Genomic DNA, 23,427 nt, shown 5'->3' with positions numbered 1-23,427 from the left:
GTTAGATAATCTTTGAAAACTCTTGAACAAGATACGATGTTAGATAATCTTTGAAAACTCTTGAACAAGATACGATGTTAGATAATCTTGAAAAACTCTTGAACATTTTTTGTTCATATGTAGGATTGTTGTCCATGCGATGGTCACGATTACCATAAAATATGTTGTTACTATACATGTCTTTGTTAAAGTTATCTGCCTTTACTCAGTCCACTATATATTACTAGTTTTAGTTATGGTGTGTGTTTACCGATGTGCAAATCAATATTTGATATTTTTATGAATATTAAATCCCCATGGCTGAGACAGAATGTGTTTGTAGATGGAACAAGTCAAGCCATGAGAAAATAACAATTAACCGAAAACATCCATTTAACAAAATCGTAGCTTTTGTACTTTGTACAACATTACGAAACATAATTTTTGTTTCTTATATCTACGTAGTATTTAGTCATAATATGACTTGTGTAACGAATTGAAAACCAGCTGTGCTTAGCAAACCAGTCTTTATACTGGGATGTGTGGAGAGCTATATCTACCCACCGATTTAGAAAGGATCGTATAAATTCGTTTTTATTTCTTTAATGTCATCAGTCCCTTCACTCGACCGGAAACTGATCTATGAAAACTAAAATCAATTTTATCCCAAATTACAGTTTTACATCAAAGAATCAAATAAAGCCGAACTTCACTACCTGACACATTCATATTGGACTATGCCATATTTACATATATTGGAGACTCATATTCCGCACTGAAATTACGCAAATGATGGTGAAGTTATACAGTTTAAGCTAAACTTTTGAAGTTAGATCTAATTTTATTTTTTTATTACTTAATTATTGTTTCTTTAGAGGGTTTAACCAGCTGTGATAGAAGCCTTATTTAAAACAGTACACATATCGATTAATTTAAAATATTACGTGACGTAACGCATGATGCTCAATTTTATTGTGCACATTGGTCCTTGACTGGGTCATTGTTTAATCCAATTAAAAGCAACTTGTCTCCAGCGTCGGACCCGCTAATCTGAATGATGTTGGCCCAACGTCATTTTGCTGATTTGCTCTTTGTTAGGCCACTGTAAGGTGAAGTGAAGTAAAATGAAACCCATAAATGCATTATACTTTAAATATTGTTTGTGCAAAACCCATAAGTGTACTGCGTGAGTAATGACTGAAATGTGTTCACGATATCTTCAGACTGATTGATTTTTTAAGATAATTTTGAATTTATGTACAAGAAGGCGATCAAAATCAAAATGTGTACATTTTCTCTCTAAAAGGAACATGAAATATGAACTTCTGTCTAACATACACACAGTAAAATAATAGAATCAAATTGAGACAAACAGTCATACATATAATTATATTGTTATAAAGGATATACAATATTTCAATTTTAAAAAGGATACCGACGCATTATTTCAGACGATTGTGAGTTACAAAATTCGTTGAATAAATTACAAGCATATTTCCAAAATAGAAATTATCCTACATATATAATTGATTCTGCGCTGAAAAAAGCCCGTAATCTTACTCAGTATGAGGCATTAAACAAAGCAGAATGTAAAATAGAGAAAAATTTAATTCCTTTCGCAATACAATACAATCCTTCATTACCTAAAATAGGTCGTGCAATTAATAAATATTATAGTCTCCTAAATTTATCAAATAAAAAAGCTTAAAAACACTTTACAAAAATAAACCAATCATCGCTTATAGAAGACCCAAGAATTTGCAAGATTTTCTAATTAGAACTAAACAGACAGAAAATGAAAAAGACAGTTTTCGTCATCTAAATGCAATAGACTCCGGTGCTCTCAATGTGCAAACATAAGAGAAAGTATTTCTTTCAGTAGCGCTAATACAAAAGCGGTATTTTCTCTACGTGATAACACTAACTGCATATCAACTGACGTGATTTATATAATAACCGGTACAAAATGTAGCATGCAATATGTTGGACAAACACTTCAGCAAGTTTCTAAGAGAATGAATAATCATAGCTTTCATATAAAAATATTTATAGAGATCCTCAGTTTTCCTCTAATATTTCAGCACACTTTAACACCAAGTATCACTCTATACTAGGTTTTTCTTTCATGCCGACATATATTGTGCATGGTGACATGAATAGACTCATAAAATAAACTTATTGGATTCATATGTTAGATACTTTGTATCCTAATGGCCTTAATGCCAATGCACTACATACTATTGTATATTTTTTAAATTGATATATTGTATATCCTTATAACGATAATATTATATGTATGACTGTTTGTCTCCATTTTATTGTATTTTTTGCTGATTCAGGTTTCATTAGAGACTCGTGTATCATTTAAACCCTTTCATATATATATATATATATATATATATATATATATATATATATATATATATATATATATATATATATACATAACGATGCATGTCATTTGTGACCTTACGTAATGACGTAAGCATAAATGCGAAACTAGTTGCACAGAATTTTCGGCGTTTGTGGGTTTTTTTAATAATCCCAGTTAACATGCATACATACATACATACATACAGATATACATACATAGTTTTACTATGTCGCTGCACCTCTGTGTCAAATTCCCGTCTTAATATGTATTGATAATGAATGATCGAGGCCCCAAGTAAAACGAAAAAATAAATAAATAAGCAATATTTGGTAACAAGCACTATACATTTGTCTTAATTCATCTCACTCATCGGGATGAAAAGCACGTGTCAAGTTTGGATAATTTCCTATATCAAATATATCAATATTTTACTTTAGATCCAGTGCAGGTGTCACCTTGACCTCTATCGATCGCAACGTTAAAACAGAGGTCCACTATTGATGTTGCGAATTCTACTTTCAATACTGCAGAAGGGACTCGCGTGTGCCCGAGATATGATTCGTCAATATCTGTGCAAAGATTTCTTAACATTTCGGATCAATTTCGCACGGAACAGAAACTGTTCACACATTTTTCTTTATTTTCTTCTAACAAGCCAGACATAACTCTATGTACATACTCTTCCCCTGCAGGTGGACTCAGTCATTGCATGAATTTCCTGAATATTATTTTTAATAATTGCTACTATTTTATGTAAAAATCTATATTGTTTCTAATCTACAAAAGAACGGACCATAGTCTAAGTCAACAATATTATTTTGTTACATTACGATTTATTGATTAATTATTATGCACTGAAAGGCACAGTACTGAAAACTGGGGAACTATTTCAGCTGATGACAATATTAAATCAATATTAAATCAGTATCAAATCGTATTCAATCAACTACCGATATTATATGACTCAAGGGAACTACTACTTGTTTCAGCCATTACTTGTTCAAAGACTAAAGTTTTTTTTAATTTTATTTACACATTGCAAGGATAACGTGCCGCCTCTTGGGATTTTTGTTATTGTTGAGTTTAATTATAGTTTCGTGCGCACAACTGTGCATGTGCCACTCTTTTCTGACTGCACCGCAGCCTGCGAGTTGTTCTTGGGGAAGGGGATGGTGCCACCTCCCCCAGGCTTTTATGGATTCAAGGAACCCTGATAGTTTGGCCTCAATCTGTGGGTCCATAAAGGTGCCTACAGTTGAATGGTTGGCTGTCGTTAGTGGGAAGGAGAGTTCGGGAACGGTCCTGCTTGCTTTACATCGCTGGTTTCTTGTTGCATTTGCCTGGTGTTTCTTTTCTTTCTTTTTTTTTTCTCGATTTTTTAAATACTTTTTTCTTCTTAAAAATGTTCTAAAAGGAGGGGGGATGTTGCATGCTGTTTATAGAGGTTCTTAGTAGATATCATGTATGAAGAGAGATTTTCAATGTTATTATGTTATTACTAGTCGAGGTGTTTAAGGTGTGTTTCCTACGTTATGTTATTTAAAAGGTTTTAGATATTACCTCTTTAAGTTATTTATTAATTGATGTTTTTAGAGATTGAATGTTATTTATACTTTATTTAGCAAGAGACCGGAATCCTAGCTTATTACTCGGTTCGTTAAGGACATCTAGGACATCCGATTTTGCGGTTTCCTTAGTTTTTTAAAGGTGCTTCGTAAGTGAATTATTTATTAATACTTTTATAAAATTAAATGATATGTCATGGGCTTTTATGTGGTGGTTTCTACATTTATTTAGCAAGTTACTGGGTCTTTTGGTTTTGTGGGAATAGTAATTATATTTTGTTCCTAAGTCCTGCTGAGTCTATGAATTGATTTATATTTTTATATGCTGATTTGTTTATTTTCATTAGAGTCCATAAGTAACTCTGGGTATGTGTGTGGTGATCCAATCTCTTTTTGGTTTTTGATAAATATTTTCCGAGCGGGTTGATATTTTGGGCATATATTGAATATGTGGTGTAGATCTTCGGTGGTGTGGCAGTTAAAGCAGTTAATGGTTGCTGGTTTGGGTCCTATAAACCTTCCAAAACTGCTTGCTAGATTAGTTTTTCCAGTTATTATCCTGTTTATGGTTTTCTGTTCTAAATAAGTACCCTTAGGTAGCTGTATGTTCCTATCTACGTTTTTTTTTTTTTGGTTTCATGGTGCTTTTTACCTTTTGTGGAGGAGTTCCAAAAATCTTGCCATGTTTGGTCTATATATGTTTGTGCGAAGCTTATTGCTTCTGTAGAGCTGTAGTTAAGCTTGATAGAGTTTTGATCTCCTAGTTTGGTTTTTGCAACTTTGCTGTTTCGTTGCCAGAGATTCCAATGTGCGACGGTATCCACATGAGCTCAACTAACTGATGTGCTGTGGTGATATCGTCGATTAATTGGCATGCTCTGTCGAGGAATTGTTCCCTAGAGTGTGTATTGCGATTTTGGATCTATTTGATAACGCTTAGGGAATCGCTTATAATGACTGCTTTAGGTATTTGGTTGTCTTTGATCCATTGTAGTGATTCAAGTATAGCCCAGAATTCAGTGGTGTAATTGGAGCAATAGTCAGGTAATCTGGATCCCGTTTGTATATTGAATTCAGGGATGACTATTGCTGCTGCTGCTCTTGGTGGGTTGTTTGTTTTTGATCCATCGGTATATATTTTAACATAGTCCGGGTATTTTTGGTTGATTTCGTTTACCAGTACAGGTTTTAGTAAGTTTTCTTGTCCTTCTGTTCTGCCTGATTTGGTTGCTTCAATGTTAATCCTTGGTGGTTTTTGTAACCATGGTGATTTTTTCTGGTCTGTATTGTTTGTTACCTGTTTTTTTAGTAGAGGTATCTTTTCTCTTAGTTCAAGGATTACTTTGCCACTTGGTGTGATATGTATGATTTTGGGTTTGAAGACTACTTTACACTTATTTATAGCTATTTTGGTGGGATGGTTGTCTGGGTCGGTATCTAATCGAATGGAGTATCGGAGGAGCAGTTCTTGCCTATGTAATTTTAAGGGTAGTTCTCCATTTCCATTTAATTTTATAAACTTTCAAATAGCATCATAGCAAGGACTGCACTAAAGTATGTAAATATGGATAATGTTTGATTGTATGAGAAAAAATTGAACTATTTTGAATGTACATTTGAGTTCAATACTTCTTATACTTACCGGCCATCTTTCTATTTGTTTATCATGATAATAGATTTGTCGCAACCAGACCTTCAAAACTACAAACACACATACGCATATGTTTGCACAATCGAGAATAGAAAGCAAAATTTTCAAGCAAATTACTTACCCAATGACATTATTTTAGGAATATTAGTCTACTATGTCGCGAATCCAGACCTACCAAAATACGAAAGTCGTCTTTTTCTTTCTAGTTTAATAGACAAAGGGCATGAACTCTTGCCCATTACCTCCCCTTGGCACAGCCAGGTGTTGTTAGTTCATATACTAGAGAGATACTAACGATGATTCTCGCATTGTGACGTAGTTGGGGAATGGGGTATATGATTGGGTAAGGAATCTTGCATAGACATAGTTTACTTAACTATTTAATTTCTCCTTCGAATAGGTTTCCAAATCATGTTAGGTTGAGAATGAGTACTGGCCGTTTTCTCCAAAGGTCTCCTGTGCTGGACGGCCAGTGACGGCTAGATGGCTGGATGGCCGGTAACTGTACAGCGGTAGAAGAAGGTGAATCTAGTTGATCAGATATGAACCCAATGTGCCATGCTCTGACACGCGGGTGGGGTGGGGGGACTAACGCTAACAGGGATGCCTAAAACTGTGAAATTCTCCCCAATGAGTCGGTATTGTCAACCGTAGATTGTCCTCCTTGACTTATTCCGTCTTTTCTTCCTTTCATGAACTATGACTTTGAACGTATCTTTCATTCATTTAGTAAACATTCTCTTCAAACGACACAAGAAGAGAATAAGCATTATATTTGCAAGTCAGTATGTGACTAGCTAACAGGATACCCCAGACTTCCTCTGACCACGTATTACAGACGCTGCATACTATAGACGGTTTATTCTTTGTACAAACAAAGCAAGAGTCTAGGTAGACGCCCATGCTCTGAAGCTGCATACATAGCATTTAAAAGGCATTCTGCTGAAAGGAGATACGAAGAGAAAGCAAAGCCTGAACTAATAGTTCATCAAGCTACTAGCTCATTAATAGAAATATATTCCCTTGTAACTAGAGAAGGAATCGATAATGTCAGTGACACATTCGAAACTTATAGACTTTGTTTTGAACTTGCGCATTTCAAGTATCTAGTTGACCGTTTTGCTGAAACTATACAAGAAGGGAAACACAAAAAGCATCCATTAGCAATGCAGCATGTTAAAGACTCACTAAAACCAACTACGTTAAAACGGAGCAAGTGATAAAACATCAAAGTCATGCTAACCAGTAACAACTTTGCAGAGGTCAAAGATACCGTAGTGTGACGTGGTCTTAAAAAGACAATGTCCCTGAGATCGCTCATATTTGATAGTAATTGTAAAATAAATCTTTATAACATGCAGTAGCATGATTAATTCACATAATAAATCCAATCGGAACGTTGGATCAGTCGATTATAACACAAACATTTCTTGGACTTGTTGGAGGGTAAACCGAATGATGTTATCCAGTATAAGCAGTGAAGCTAAAAACTGATGGCAACTGGAAGTGCCAAGGGAATATAGTGGGAAATAACTTTTTGCCCTTTGTCTATTAAAATAGACAGAAAAAAAACGATTTTCGTCTTTTATTAAGGCTGGATTCGCGAGGTAGTATGATAAGATTCCTAACGTAATGGGATCGGGAAACGTATTCGAAGGAGAAACAAAGTTTCCAGCTTATCTCGTAGACATTTTTTGCAAGGGGAAAACCTATTCTTTGTCTACATCTAGAGCCCGTTTATACAAAGGGAATAATTATTTTCTGAACTCAAATACAAGTAAAGACTTTTAACTACAGATAATAATGACCTTAAAATAGAATCTAAAATCATAAACAAAAATTAGCTATGCATTGTGATGTTTAGAAAATGACCCTTACAATCTATATCATGGATTTTTTTTATCACATAATATAAATATAAATAACAATACATACATACATACATACAAGGTCCAAGTCTTAATCTTGGTTTAAGGGGCGACAGAGATGTTTTAGTATTCTCTCTATAACGTTTGAATGTTTGTGGGATTTTTTAAAAGGAATTTTTGCACATATTTGCAAATATAACCCGTATGCCCAGGAATAATAGCAGAGACGGAGCTCACAGGACACCTTTGAATATTTTGTCATGTCCTTTCTATACTTTTACTTATATACCTCTACCGAAATATCTGACTGCATGAAAAACTTCCTTGACTGAACCAGTGTTTCTTTCATTTAATACCCTTTGATCGGGGATTTTCGTGTCCAACAGACACCTTTCTAATTTCTGTTAGAAAGTCGTTTAGTAATCTGGACCAAAAATGTGATTTTATTATAAAAGAAAACGCTGATTTATGTGAATAGCTTGCCTTTGAAGTTTTTGATGCAAATGCTTACAATTTTTACAAAAATAGTTTTCAATTGTATTTCCTTACAGTCGTACAATATGTTGTGTTCTTGTCTCATTGTGTCTTTTCATTATAGATTTCATAGAAGATTGTTGGCTGCAAAATAAATACTTGAAGTAACTGTAAAATTATTTTATATAGAACCAATGATTAATTTGGATATACATTGTATCATTTTCTGTTGTATTACCCCAGTTTTGAAGAAGAGCACTCAAAATTATAAATTGTTTCCATTGAATTGTTATTAAGTATGATAAAGACCGATATGGTTTTGAAAACATTATTTCCAAAGGACCCTGTTGTTGGACTATTTTTCAAATATTTTCGGATTTCGTAAAACATCAGTACTGCAAAAATTAACTTTTATTCGAGACCTTAAGACTTATTATACCTTTTGACCAATGAACTTATTTTCAAATATATTCGCACGAATGATATTTCGGTCCGATAAAATGTTTCAAAATTTAAAATGGCCTAGTGTTTGAAAATTAATTGACTTGCTCATTTATTCAACAGATGTTACTCTCTCTCTCTCTCTCTCTCTCTCTCTCTCTCTCTCTCTCTCTGGCGCTAAAACTTAATGGAATTTGTTTTCCTTTCTCGTTAATTCATTTTGCCCACTTGGCAATGCACAATCTGTGGAAAACCGGTTACTTAAATTTAGAACGGGGAAACAGTATACGTGAAAGCCGCAGTCATACAATAAATATAAAAAGAGATGCTACCTTATTTACAATTCAAAGCATGCTAATATTAATCGGAAAAGCTCCTGGCTTCCTTGTTGGGAAACCAAGTAACCCCAAAAAACCTTCACATAATTCAAGCCCACTTCCATGAATATGATGTGCACGTAGATTTACACTTCGAAGAGTGTGCTAGTCACTTGCACATGATTGTATTGACTAGAAACCAACTAACATTCTGTAACAACAGAAACCGGTCTTCGACGAATAATATTTTTTTTTTTTAAATTTCCCAGTCACTGTACAAACAAAAAGCGTGTGATACTTTTTGTTTGGTAGTAGTAGTAATAGTAGCAGCAGAAGAGATATTTGACGTACAATTGATCTATTGATTATAATGATAGTAGCAGAATTATTAGTAGTAGTGGTTGTAGTAGAATGATAAGGAAGGATGGAATTTTATTTAAAAGTATATACGTGAGTCTGATAGTAATTTATACACATCAGCTACCGAAAAATATAATTTGTTTAACACTGAATGGTATTAAATGAATAGTGAATTAAAAATAAAACTTATGTACAAATTTTCAGTTGCACATAGTTTCAGAGTCAAATATGTATCACACCAGTTTACTCTCCCAACAACTGCACATACTGTATATATGTGCATTCTTGCATGCATAGGTTTGAAAATAAATATCTAACCGTTATACATACACACAATTAGAGATTTAAAAGCCTGAATTCACTTTGGGAATACACACGCGTCGTTTAGATTAGTCAGTCAGAATTACTTTCTCTAGCCGCCATCAATTTTATCATATTCATCGCAATCAGAATAATCATCTCTTCACCGCCATATATAATTTTGTAGATATGGTCAGCGTGACACGTAACAATTAAAATTGACATATGTGCTAGGTTCCCAATACATTGGTAGCTTGTTCATGGTTAACCTCTCTTGTTTGAGGGCGTTAGTGAATTTTAGAATCCGTTCGATAAATGTGAGACAGATCGATGGAAGGCATGTAAAACTAAGGTCAAGTAGATAAAATGACAAAGCGGAGACAAACCAGAGTTATATTTTAGGTAATACTTTCAAATAGGCGCGATGAAATGATATTTTCCATGAAACGTTATTAATAAATTAGTGGAAAAGAGCGCGGTCTACAACCACGTCAAGGTTGTTGACCCGAAGAGGCTGGAGAGAGAGAGAGAGAAAGAGAGAGAGAGGAAAATCCGCAACACTAACCTGTCGCCAACAGTGATTTGGAAATGACCGGAATCGTGAAGGTTATGTCGACATGCCGCCAATTTGAGTTCTATGATGAAATTTATTTACGTGGTATAAAACAATTTCTATTTGAATTTCAAATTAATTCGATAAGTCTATTTCTACGATAATTCGAATCATTCAAATGTCATGTACAATTTCGTTTTGTTTATGTCTTTGATTAAATTTTTATATTGTACATACAAGGGATTGTGTTGATCTATCTCACCACCTGACAAAGTGGTGGCTCGTCCGGGGTTTAAAAGTTCTATTGGGGTAAATATCGAATCGAGTGAATCGAACGATTGCCTTTATACTTTATATGTTCAATGAATAAAATGGTATTGCCACTTTTTTCCATGTTGTGATAATAACATTGTAATGGTGTGAGATGTTCCTTTCGCTGTTATTCATTACGTTGATGAGAAAAGGCCGTATTCTGAATTTGCGAAACTGATGGGGGTGTTATCTTATTGTTCTCTTATATGAAGGGTTAATTAGTTAAGCCCCGCAGTAGTAGTTACTCCTTCCTTGGCGTGTAAGATTTAATCTGAATTTTGTGGAGACATTCAGACTTCTACTGCCCGTGTATTGATTGTTTGTGCAAGTTATAGTCTTGTTTAAGTGAGTATATATGTAGGGCTATACCAGAAGCAGGTACATACATGTGGAGCTATTTTGAGTAAGGCAGTAAGACCAGAGCTGGTAGAGAACCTCGTTCTTGTGATACCGTTCAAGTAGACCAGGATGACAATACTGAGACCGCTAGTGAGGAAATTTAAGCGAACTGGTAAGGATGAGTTAGATTGCGATGGGGCTCGGTTAGCTGAATTTGTAGAGTGAAGTGTTAGAGAACAGAAGTTACAACAAGCGGCGGAGCGAGAGAAAGAAAGAAAAAGAAAAGTAGCAGACCGAGGATAGTTAGAGTTTAAACGCCATTTTTCAACATAAGATAGACTATACATGGTGGCCAGTATAACTTGTGGAGGAAGAAACCTGGAAAACCTCAGGAAGAACCACCGACCCACGAGCAGCAACTGGCAAGCTTTCTCACGTACCTACGTTAGCCGAGCCTGAGACTCAAACCCACAAAGGTAAAGGTGAGATGGCAGTGATCCGGAACGGCGAGCGCTTTAGACCACTTGGGGCCCCAACAGACCGAGGGAAAGAAAGACATGCAGCTGAGAGAGAAAATAAAGGGAAGGACATGAAGCGGAGCGAGGAAAGGAGAAAGAACTCGATTTAGCCAGATTGCCAGGTGAGGAAAGACCTCGGGAATGCGAAGATACGTAAGCATTGGAGAGGCTAAAGATATAATTCGAGTCGATAAGGTGCGAGGACCTGAATAGAAGACAGAAGAGCAATGGAGGTCGTAAGATGTCTACCCTAATATGACGCCGAACGACATCGTCGATCGTGACACCCTGACGACAGCGCTGATGCGGCACTATGGGCTGTCGGCTGAAAGCTTCCGAAATCTCTTCAAACGGTCGTCGAAAAGAACAACAGAAAACACGTGCAATTCTATGTACGCGTACGGGTACTTTTTGATAAGTGGATCAAAATGACGTGTATGACATTAACGGATGATGGTATACGCGACAAGATGTTGAAAGAGCCCGTTTTAAGTGCGTATGGGAAAGATTTTAATCGTGTTCCTAGCGGAGCATGAGTTCTCGACCTTGGACTATATCAACCTGATCGAAGAGCATTACGAGAGTGAGTACTCTTGTCCCACTACCTGGGTTAGCATGGGCCTACCCGCCATCTGCGAACCATGGAATTCCACCAAGTGGCACACCAAAGACGAAATGGTCAAAATGGTGGGAGGCAAGGGGCCAGTAATACCAGACGTGGTCATTTATGTGGGACAGGAATGACCTGTGGGGGGCAGGAGGCAGATAAGGATATGCACGGGTATAAAGTAGATCTCTTATGGTATGGCTGCAACACCACACGCAATGTCATTAAGGATTGCAGAAAGTTTCGTTCGACAACGAAAATGCAGTAACTCCGAGTACTATTATGCAACGAAAAACAGTAGAGTTGACAAACACACAGATAGCTATGGTAAATTATGAGATGGAAACAGTGCTGCATTATTCGGCTTTGGTAGATATTAAATTTGTCAGGCCTGGAGAATGCACAGGCGATATGTTCAAAATTAACTTTGCTAACATGACTAAAGGTCCGCTCCTGGTAGTGCATATTGACCTAGACTCCTGTTACATATATTTGATTTAATTTATATTTGATTTAATTTGTGTTTGATTTTGATTTGATTGTTTGTGGGGCTTGGAATCTTTTTATTTTCTTTGCATGCCAATATAATGTAATTTTGTTTACTAGACATTTGACATTTTCCAGAAAATTCAGTTTGACCTGAGTTTTTCTATAGATACCTAATAATAGAAACACTTGTTTCTATTTCTGACATAGTTCCTAGCCTTGATTGAGGGTCAAGTAAACAACTTTTTCCAGAAGGAAAATGATTGGTTCTTCTCAAGGACATACAGAAGCTATGTGACTTTTACATGTAAACATGATCACGTCATCTTCTATTTGGCAAATAAGCATTTCCGAAATTGCGAAATACTTAGTATTAATAGTGATGTTGAGAGAGAGAGAGAGAGAGAGAGAGAGAGAGAGAGATCAGAGTCCTGGCTTTTAAACACTTGTTGCCAGGTTGTTTGCTTCTGTTTTGACCAGCATTGAAGTAGTGAAGATTTTGCGTTTCTGAGTTATATTTTAATTTTCCTTTAGATTATTTTGACTGTAGAAGATTAATTCGTTTCTCTGGAAATATTATTGTATTCATTCATAACTCTTGAACAAGGATATTACTTGAAAATTTTATTTGGATTTCCAAGAACGGAGGATTAATTATTATGTTTCTAAAAGGAACTGTAGACGTCAACACAGTACAGGCCACAGCATACGTCATGGCCTACCATCTTGGATTCTTCGTCAGGACTCGAACTTGGAATCATTAGAACATTTCAATATTAGGACTTCAAAAAATTTATTCGTGGATTATTCTTGTATTAATTTTGGATTTGATTCTGGAAGCCGTAAGTTACCATATTTTTCATTTTTACAGTATTTTTCCAGGGAAATCAATTATTTGTTATATTTTTTAAAGCTTGTTGTTTTCACTCGTTCTTGTGTTACTGTTTATTCAAGCCTAAACACGTAACACTCGCCGTAGGTGAAAGGGTGAATTGATGCAGCATGTTTGTTGAGGTTGTCGAACGATCTCATTCTAGTGTGTAGATACGTGTTGTCACAGCTTAACCCTGTGACAAGTACAAGTGTGGACGTGGGGTAAGTCGAGACGAGGTCTATGAAGCGAAAGTAAGGGTCGAAGCCGCTTAGACCCACGACTTCGCCCATTGACAATGTTCTACCTGATGAGTTGGGAAACCTTAAAGATGAAGATTTGTCTCTCATCAAGTTAAGCAGGTAGTCAAAAGAGGGGTCCATAGGGAAATCGCCAGAAGTAAAATTTGTGTTTAAGCGGTGTATCTTGCACCGGTACGTTTCAACAAGTTATAGTGCCGAGAGCTAAGCAAAGAGAAGTGCTTCGGCTGGCACATGAATGTGTACCTGAAAGCCACATGGGCGTGGCGAAGACCTGAGATAGGATAGCAAGGGATTTCTCATCGCCAAGTGTTTATGGGAATGTGTGGAGGCATTCCCTATCCGATACGGAGTAGTTCTTCTCGGCAGCATACAGTTTCCGACTGCCATACGCGACAGGAAAAAGCGTACCCTCGTGCTCTTGCAGTAGTACTGCTCCAAGTCCCGTGTTACATGCGTCAATACGAAGCACAAAGTCTTTGGACAGGTCTGGTAGACGGACAACCGCGTCGGATGTAAGCCTATCCTTTAGCGTTTGGAAAGCGTGCTCACACGAATCAGTCCAAATAACTTTACTTGGGGCCCGTTTCTTGGTTAGGTCAGACAACGGTTGCGCAATCGCACTGAAATTGGCCACATACCTCCGGTAATACCCGGCCAATCCCAGGAATTACCTCACCTCAGCTTTTTTGTGGTGGGTCGTGCGGTGTTTCTCAGCTGTTCCACCTTCGACTTCTCTGGGGACAGCGTGCCTTGGCTCAGGGTATGTACCAAATAGTCCAATGTCCGGAACCCAAGGTGACATTTGGAAGGGCGAGCTGTCAATCCCGCCTAATGTAGCCGCTCCAAAACGTCAGCTAATAGAGTGAGGTGTTCACCCCACGTCTCTGTGGCTAACAAGAGGTCATCCATGAAGTTGTGGACACCCCTATCGCGCAAGGGTTCCAACAGCTTCCGCATCATCCTAGTAATGACGCTGGGCACGTTCTGTACCCCGAACGGCATGACCAGCCACTGGTAGGTCCCGTTGTGAGTAGCAAAAGCGAGCTTTGCCCTATCATCCTCCCTTACCGGAATTTGCCGATAGCCCTTGGACAAATCCAGCTTGGAGAAATATTTCGCTTTCGAGACCGTATCGAAAATATGTTCCGGGTCAGGTAGCATTTCGACTTGAAATTCTGTCACTTGATTCAGCTTCCGGTAGTCGACACAAAACCGATGGGTGCCATCCTTCTTCTGCACTAGGACTACCGGAGAGCTGTACGGAGAGTCGGCGGGTTCGATTACTCCCAGAGCAATCATCTGCTCGATCTCCTCCCTTACGACTTGTCGTTTTGCGTGGGACAAGGGGTAGGGTTTCCGTTGGACTGGCCGGTCGTCAACCAGCTTTAACCCGAACTCGACAAGCGACGTTCTCCCGGGTATTTCCGTAAGCACATCGGAATACCCGGCCAGCAACGTCTCAATCTCTTCCTGCTGTAATGCAGTCAACATGGGGTAGCACTCCACGTCCGAGGGTGACTCAGCCCTCGTTAATGGACAGCTCGGAACAGTGTTGGCACCTTCCGTATCGCCTTCGGCGTCCTAGGTGACTATCGTGGCGATAACAAAATCGCTGACGGTCTCTCTTTCCCGGTATCTCTTAAGGAGATTGGCATGGTACAATTTCTCCTTCGTTGATAGCCGTATCCGATAGGTTTGACCTCCGACCTTCTCAGTGACAACGTATGGACCCCTCCAGGAAACTTGCAACTTGTTGTGTTCTTGGGGCAGCAGCAACAACACCTTGTCCCCTACTTCAAACTGGCGTGGTTTTGCGCGCTTGTTGTAATTTTTCGCCTGCCGCGACTTCGCTCAATTGAGGTTCTCCTGTGCGAGGAAACAAACTTCCTCCAGTTTGTTGCGCAAGTCCGCGACGTACTGGTAGGTAGTGCGTACCTCCTCCACAGCGTGATTGTCCGTCCACAGTTGTCTCAGTACGGCGATTGGGCCACGTACGGTCCTTCCGTACAAGAGTTCAAAGGGAGAAAACCCTAAACTCGCTTGGGGTACTTCCCAATATGCGAAAAGCATTGCAGGAATGAATCTATCCCAATCTTTAGAGCGGCCTTCGCACAGCTTCTTGAGACCTGGTTTCCACGGCACTCACCGGCATCGGTGTGCAGGTTTCGGGGTTCGATTGTGGGAACACATAACGACATCCCAGTATGACGTCATGTGATAAACCATCCAAGCACACAGCTTCAAATTTCCCCTTCACGTACGGTGAATAGAGGTAATGACAGCCACTGGCAATGAGTCACGCGCGCTGTTCGCGTACTGAACTTCGATTACCTCCCCTGTGTAATCTTCGGGCTTCACGTATTTCTTGTCGACAAGGGCTGCAACGCTACACCCAGTGTCATACCTTCTCCGTTGACAGTAGCCGACGCGAGGTTGGCTGGATTATAGTTTGCCTCCGGGTCGCGCTCCGTCCTAGCGACGGCATTCACCTGGGTCTGCCTGCCCTTGGGACAGTCCCTGGCAATATGCCCCGGGCGCTTGCAGTTGTAACACGTCGGCGGCCCTCGCCGACTTGCAAGTCCCGCTTTCGTGGATGAGCCCTGTCCAGTCTGTGGTTCGCATCCTTACCTGTAGATTCCCCTCCGACCCTCCCGTCACCCTGACGGTTACGGACAGCCGGCTCTACCTCAACCACACGGCGTGGCTCAGTAGGTCGGGGTCGGTCCGCACCCCCGGAACCTCCACTCTTCGATTGTGCGTGCTCATATCGCTCCGCCATGCTAGCGATCTCTTCGAGCGGACGGTGCTCTCTCTCTGCTAGGAAGACTGTCAACTCGCTATGGTAAGTACTCAGGACATGTTCCTTGAGTATAACCTCGCGTAGCCCGTCGTACGATCGTTCGACTTCGGCCATCTTCATCCACTTCTCAAATAACCCTCGAACACGGGTGTGGAGTTGAGAGTGGGGCTCCGTTGCCTTTTTCTTCGAGTCCGAAAAAGTTTACGGTACGTTTCGGCGATCAGCCGATAATGGCAAAGAAGGGCCTTCTTGAGCGCATTATAATCGTCAGCATCGTCTGCAGCTAAACCGTGGTAGATTTCACTAGCTGCACCTTGCAAAAAAGCTTAGACATTAATCGCCCAATGTTGCTTAGGAATTTTATGAGCGTGATCGAGTTTCTCAAACTGCACGAGAAAATCGTCGATAGATTCCTCCTTATCGTTGAACCGCGGAATATTTATCTGGACCATTCGGTGGTCGACGAAAGGTCGTCCGGTCCCTCCAGAACTTGTACTGGCGTCGTCCCTATCTGTGTCCCTAGCCGCTAACCTGACCTTCTCCATTTCGAGAGTGTGAGCAAGCTCTCGTTCTTTTGTGGCCGCTTATATCCTGGACAGCTCCAGTTCTTTCTGTGTTTCTCTGTCCGCTGCTATCTTGGCCAGCTCTTTCTGTGTTTCTCTTTCGGTTGCTATCCGGTCCAGCTCCAGCTCTTTCTGGGTTTCTTTGTCCGCTGTTATCTTGGCCAGCTGCAGCTCTCTGTCCGCTGCTATCTTGGCCAGCTCTCTGTCCGCTGCTATCCTAGCTAGCTCCCGCTCTCTGTCCGCTGCTCTTTCTGCCTTCCATTCTTTTATGCGTTGTTCAACGAACACTGCCAGGAGATCTCCCTCGTAACCGAGATCTTCCGCGCCCATGGCACGGTACACCTTAATCATCTGTCTTTGTGTAGCCATTGTATTAGGATACTAACAGTAAGTGATACCATGTCTCGACTCACTAACAATTGACAGATGTTACACGTTTCTAACCAAATACTTACCTGTTAACACCACTTACTTCGCTCAGGTAAGATAATTTGCTAGATATTTGCTTCAAATCTACTGCGAGTAATTAAAAATCTACCAAGCATGCAAATATCAAAATATAACATACACAAGATGAAAAATCATAAAATTCAAAATACACAGGATGGAAAATATCTCACATTGTTCACTATTACTTCCTAACAAATAAAACTTTAGATCGTAAAGATAATATTTTTGTCTAATTCATATCCAGGACGAAGCGCCCACTGTGAAGTTCTATGTGACTCACAGTTATGCGTTTGGGTGGGGTGCTCCCAAATTTATTTGAATTACTGTGGAATTCCCACCCTGGCTCGTTTTTGTAGGAAGTGAAATTAGTGATAGAGAGAGGTAAAGCTCCGAGTCCCCAGTCAGCAATACCGACAATTAAAGTATTAAGAAAACAAAGGTGAAATCCAAAAGAATAACAATTTAATACAAATTAAACAATATTAAGTTCTCAACCAATCTGCTTCCTCTCGACCATGTGACAACCTATTTCATCACGTGATTATAGTGTGAGATGGCTTTCCCCTGTATCTGGTTTCTACTCATCTGTGTTTACTACGCCAATTGCTTTCCTCCTTCCGGCAGTCTCCGATTATTCCTGTCCTTTTCCCCTTTTGTCTTCTTTTCTCCTCCTCCTTTATTTCTTTCTTTCTCCTTCAACGAGGCTTGTTCCCCGCCTACTTCTATTCTCTATTTCTCCTTCAACGAAGCTTGTTCTCCGCCTACTTCTATCCTGTCTCTCTGAGACTCGGAACTTCCCTACTCTGTCCCCAAAAGCTTCCTTTACGAAGCTTTCTGTCCTTAGAATGTACTAAGAATTTTCCCGCCAAATCACGAGTGGCTCCCTCGGAGTGAGTATATTCTACTTTACCAGTACGACGGCTTACAAATCACTAATTGGTATCAGTTCAAATGACTGTTAAGTTCTGGTTCGAATTGATGGCCCCACCCTTCCTCAGTTAAGACTGGATATCAATTCTACCCCCAGTCGGTCCACTTAAAAGACAAGCCTCAGGCCATCTGTCAAAGCGGGGAGATTTACAATAGTGTTGAGGGTCCTTTGTTCTTAGAACAAAGCTTCTAACATCTATATGCTAGTGCTAACACCTAACGAGGCGGCTCTTGTACAAACAAAAATCGCCATAAGAGTGCAGGGGCGACATACTCATTGCGCTAACCCATTCCTTTGTTCCTGACTTACATAATCGCGGGCAGGCAAACGTGACAGGAAATATATATTATGGAACATTTTAATTATTGGTGTGCATCCCTTCCGACTAATAATAATACCTGCATTCATTGGGCAAAGCTTGGACATGGTTTCACCATGGGAGTCTATATCATATAGTAGGTGCATGATCTGGCTGCAATCTGATTATCTTTGGAGAGAACACGGTAATAAATAATATAGCAATGGCGCGTACAAAGCAAACCACAGTTTAGAAGCACTGGATTCCCCCACAGGACTATCTGAACTGTCCACTACGGACTCCGAAGCTCAAAAAGAGTAAGAAGAATCATATTACACAAATTAATTAATCCAAAAGAAAATAATCAACAAACAAATGGAAAACAACATGGAAAAACGTGACATCGAAAACAGAATGCGAGAAACACGAGGCAATATGGCGACGAGAAAAGAAATCAAATACCTGGAGAAATTCTTCAAGCTGGAAAGAATAGTGATGCATGACAAAAGCTACCTACAATGTAAATACAGGGAAGGAACGCAAGAAATAGACATGAGGCACATACAAAGGGAAAACATACCTTGTCTAACCACAGTAATGATAGCCATGAAAATAGCCCATCCAGAATGTATGGAGAGAGTATACTCCATAAACCCTAATGGATACAAAGGCTACATAATAAGACCAAAAGGGAAAAAACCAATCTTACCATATGGGGAAATACATATTGGGAAAGAAAGAGTGACAATAAAGGAACCAGAACCATTGCTAAGAGAGATAAAAAAACGATCAGGAGAATTACATGTTACAGACATCCCGCTGGAAATTCCACTAGAAGAAATAGTTAAGCGCTTTGAGGAAAAATTCAATATCCCGGTTATCTCAGCAAGGAATAGAACAATAGAAACAACATCGATTTTAGATGGAACACGGATATTAGAAATAGAAAGCAGTAACTTGAAGAAAGTAAAGAGAGCCTTTTACATATTCGGATTCTTAGCAAAGACGTGGTACAAAGGATGCATTTTTGACAGAACATGCAATAGATGTGGGAATACAGGTCACACACCATTCAAATGTCCCCAGAACTCGGAAAATATAGGACCAACAATGACATCTACAAAAACAATCAGCAGACAAATAGGAAATATGCAGCCACAACAACAACAACAACAAAGAACACAAGATGAGCAGCAGCAACAACAACAGCAGCAGTTACAAGAACAGGGAAAACAAATACAAGAACAGGAAATACCGAAACAAGCAGCAGAAAAGATAGAACAAATACAACAACAAAGAGATGAGCAGCAGCAACAACAACAACAACAGCAGTTACAAGAACAAGGACAACAAAAACAAAAACAAGAACAGGAAATACAGAAACAAGTAGGAGAAAAGCAAAGGATAGAACAAATACAACAACAACAACAACAAGAGAGAGAAACTATACTGCAGAAAGAAATTGAAAACAATAAAAAAGGGCCAAAAGTCCTACTGCAGCAACCCAAACAAACAAGAGGAAATGAACAACAAGGGCAACAACAACAGCAACAACAACAAACAAAGCAACAACAGGTGATGGAAAATAGACAAGAAGAACAACAAAAGGAAATAAAATCACAACAGCAACAAGAAAACTTAGAACTACAAGGGTCAACAACAACGACAACAATACCAACAGATCAGCCTCCAGAAAACGAATCACAGGGATGTAAACAACAACAACATCAAATACAAATGCAAATACAAGAAAGTCAACAAGAAAATAACAAGCTAATCCAACAAGATATTGAACCTGGGCAACAACTAGAAAGCAAACTACACCCAAAGCAAACAAAACGAAGTCTACAAGAAAAAGAAGGGATACCAGTACAGCCATTATTACAAGAAAATGACTCAGAAGTTACAGCTTTCAAATTACAACAGATTCAGAAAACACAAACACCTAGATTATTAGAAACACCCCAAACAAACAGGATACCGCAGCAAAATTCAAATGAAGATCCAGAATTGTCACAACGAATGGAAACAAGCCTAGATTTAAGGAAAGCACTTCGAAATAAGACAAAAATGAAAAGACAAGAAAGGAGAAAAAGTCAAAAAGAGACAGAAGAAAAACCTATGTTCAGCTACGATGAATACATTGAAAGAAAGTATGGAATTTAAAAAAAAAAAAAAAAAAAAAAAATAAAAAAAAATAAAAAAAAAATTATACTTTAAAAAAAAGCAATAACACAATAGCTAAACATACAGAATACCAATCATAACATGTAGGGCAGGAGGGCCTCCCTAACTGGTCTGTGAAGATCAAAAAGGAGAGAGAACCCTCCAAAAAAATTAAATAATGATATCAGGTTAATCGCTTTGGTAACTAATATGGAAATCGTGGATGCATGCGGAGCGTACCGTGGTTTTACCTTGTGAGTCAATAAGATAATTTTTTGATTGAGATACTGTAATAATTTGTATTCTAATATTCAATTTGTTTGTACTATATATTGATTGTATTCAGATGATTTATTGTTATATAATGCAATCTTCTATGGAAGGAAATAAAGATGATGATGGTGATAATGGTGATGATGATGGTAAATACACCCTTGGGGTTGATGTTGTAATAATTGTGTTATGCTAAGTTTGCCATGGACACTAACCAGTGGGAGGGACATTTGCCTGTGGAGTTCCCAGCTTGGAATACATCACAAGGCTTTGGATTAGGTTTATCCAAGAAAGAATTATTCTCTCAGAAGCTGGTCACGTGTTTCTTGCCAAAATTAAATGCCTTGGCGTGTTAATTACAATCTACTGTTTGTTGTTTGTTTAAAGTAGCTTTTCCTTTCCATAACATCAATTAAATGTCCCTAATTTAACTGACTTTATAAAATAATGGTGTGAAAACTGTGGAGTAACGGACATAATTTATCAGCAAGATATCTGACAAAGTTACCTTCACAATCCCCGGGTTTTCTACCACCATGTTCATGCGCTGTTTCATTCCAGCCATCTTCCATTGTGGAAATGAGCAAGGCTGCAGCTTACAGATTTAAGGCATAATTTTTTCCAGATTTTACAACCTCGCCACCCACCTAAAATGTTGACTGTTGACTAGTTATCTAGATGTAGTTACAATTTTGATTACGTCTTTCAGTTTCATATGTATGTTGAAGAATTTGTGTACTAAAGTAAGCGTCTCTGTTTTCTGGTTTAATATGCAACACATTCTAAGGCCAGTGGAATATTGTATACATGAACCGCTTTCAGCAGATCCTAGTAATCTGACAAGTGGTATGGCCTTGTTTTTATAGACAAGTTATATATAATTGGTTATATTAAACTTTATAAATAGCGATCTAATTTTTTTTTTTTTTAAGAAAAATAATATTTGCATCTTGTATCGATCATATATGTCTCTGTCTTCATGCCCCTGTTTATGGTGACGTACATATGCAGCTCTGACATCGACTAATGAAACGTTTCGTGCATACATTCAATTGGAATAACGCATACATAGGTATATAAAGAATTTACTGGTTCTGCCCGGCTGGCCATTAACAGATTTAAGCTATATAGGTATATAAAGAATTTACTGGGTCTGCCAGACTGGCCATTAACAGTTTTGAGCTAAACAAACAGCAAGCAAAACGCATAAGAACAATAGCTTGAGATGGAAATCGTAATTCTGGAGCAAGCCCTGTATGCGTTTGAAAGGATTACGATTAAACCCTGCATCAAGGTGGAACCTTGGGGCACAAGAGAAGAGAACAAGTCTTCTCTTAATCTGGGAGGAGAAAACAACAAGAGAAAATGACTCTGTGATAGTGGCACTGGAAGAGAGCATGATCAGAGGGACCCGAGGAAACAGAGAGGGCAAACTCAAAATATTCCGTGTACCCATCCCGAACAAAAATGAAAAAAAGGTCACAAGCAGAAGAAAAACTGCTGCCATCACTACTACCACCACTACCTTGAAAATCACAACAGAAGACAACTTAGCAAAGCATAAAAAAGTTTCAAACACGACACCGGGAGAAAAACTAGAGACGTTAGCGAGAAAGTAAACCCAGCCACCTGCATCGTCCCCTCCCCCGCCACCTCCATCTGGGGCAAAGAATACCGAATCAGAGGACGTAAAATATGTACTCTTCCAAGAGGCCTTACAACATGCCCACGACTATATGTGTTATGGGTTTCCTGGAACTCTACAATAGACAAACAGCATAACGGTACATTAAAGACCACATAGTGCTATGAGAAATGTCCCCTTTTTTCCCAAAGAGCAAGGCTGCAAAGATCCGCTGTGGAAAATTAGCGAATAACATCAGGTGCTTCGATTGCGAATTCCTTGAATTCCCCGTACCCCTGGGTGCATGGATTTCCAATTGTCTGAAGATACATCACCAACTTGAGGAAGACGTCTCTAACTAACCCATACATCTCATCTAACCAGCTCAAAATGTTTAAAGACGAGAACCCCAGGAATCGCCCGAGACAAAAATAGGACCCACTGAACTTGTCACTAGAAGAATTTTTAAGTCCTAAAGAATTAATTCATTGCCTTAGAGATTTTATTTTGATTTGGAAAACATATTTTGAGAATACCACGAAACAACTAATTTGATTCTTTTCACCTCCGGTCTTTTGCTATCATCAAAACAATTAAGGGTTACTTAACCCATTTTTAATTAAATTGTTGTTTTCAAAAAGAAAAAGTACTTTTTACAAGAAATTCCTTTTTTATTCAAAATTTATTACAAGTAGATTGAGCCAGTGGTCTGTTTTGATTCAAACAAAAGTAATGGCCGAACGCGTCATTTATACAAGATTGTTTGATTTGTTGACCAGATACATATTTTCAGCCAGCATGTGCCAGCTGAGGCCAAAGGGTAGGTAGGGTTAGAGATTGTGAAATTGTATGTTTGTGCTTTTCAATGTCTCTCTGTGTGTGTGTGTGTGTGTGTGTGTGTGTGTGTGTGTGTGTGTCAGATATGCTTCATTTAAATGTAAGTTGAATCGATTGTGTTTCGCCGTTATTTTACATTACGCTTATCATTTTATAATAAACGGATTTTCTTGTTATTGGGCACACTTGAATTGTATGCATCAGTGG

This window comes from Sinohyriopsis cumingii, chromosome 16, assembly GCF_028554795.1.
Source record: "Sinohyriopsis cumingii isolate HCF-2022 chromosome 16, ASM2855479v2, whole genome shotgun sequence".
NCBI classification, from domain to species: Eukaryota; Metazoa; Mollusca; class Bivalvia; order Unionida; family Unionidae; genus Sinohyriopsis; species Sinohyriopsis cumingii.
This window is presented reverse-complemented; position numbering follows the sequence as displayed.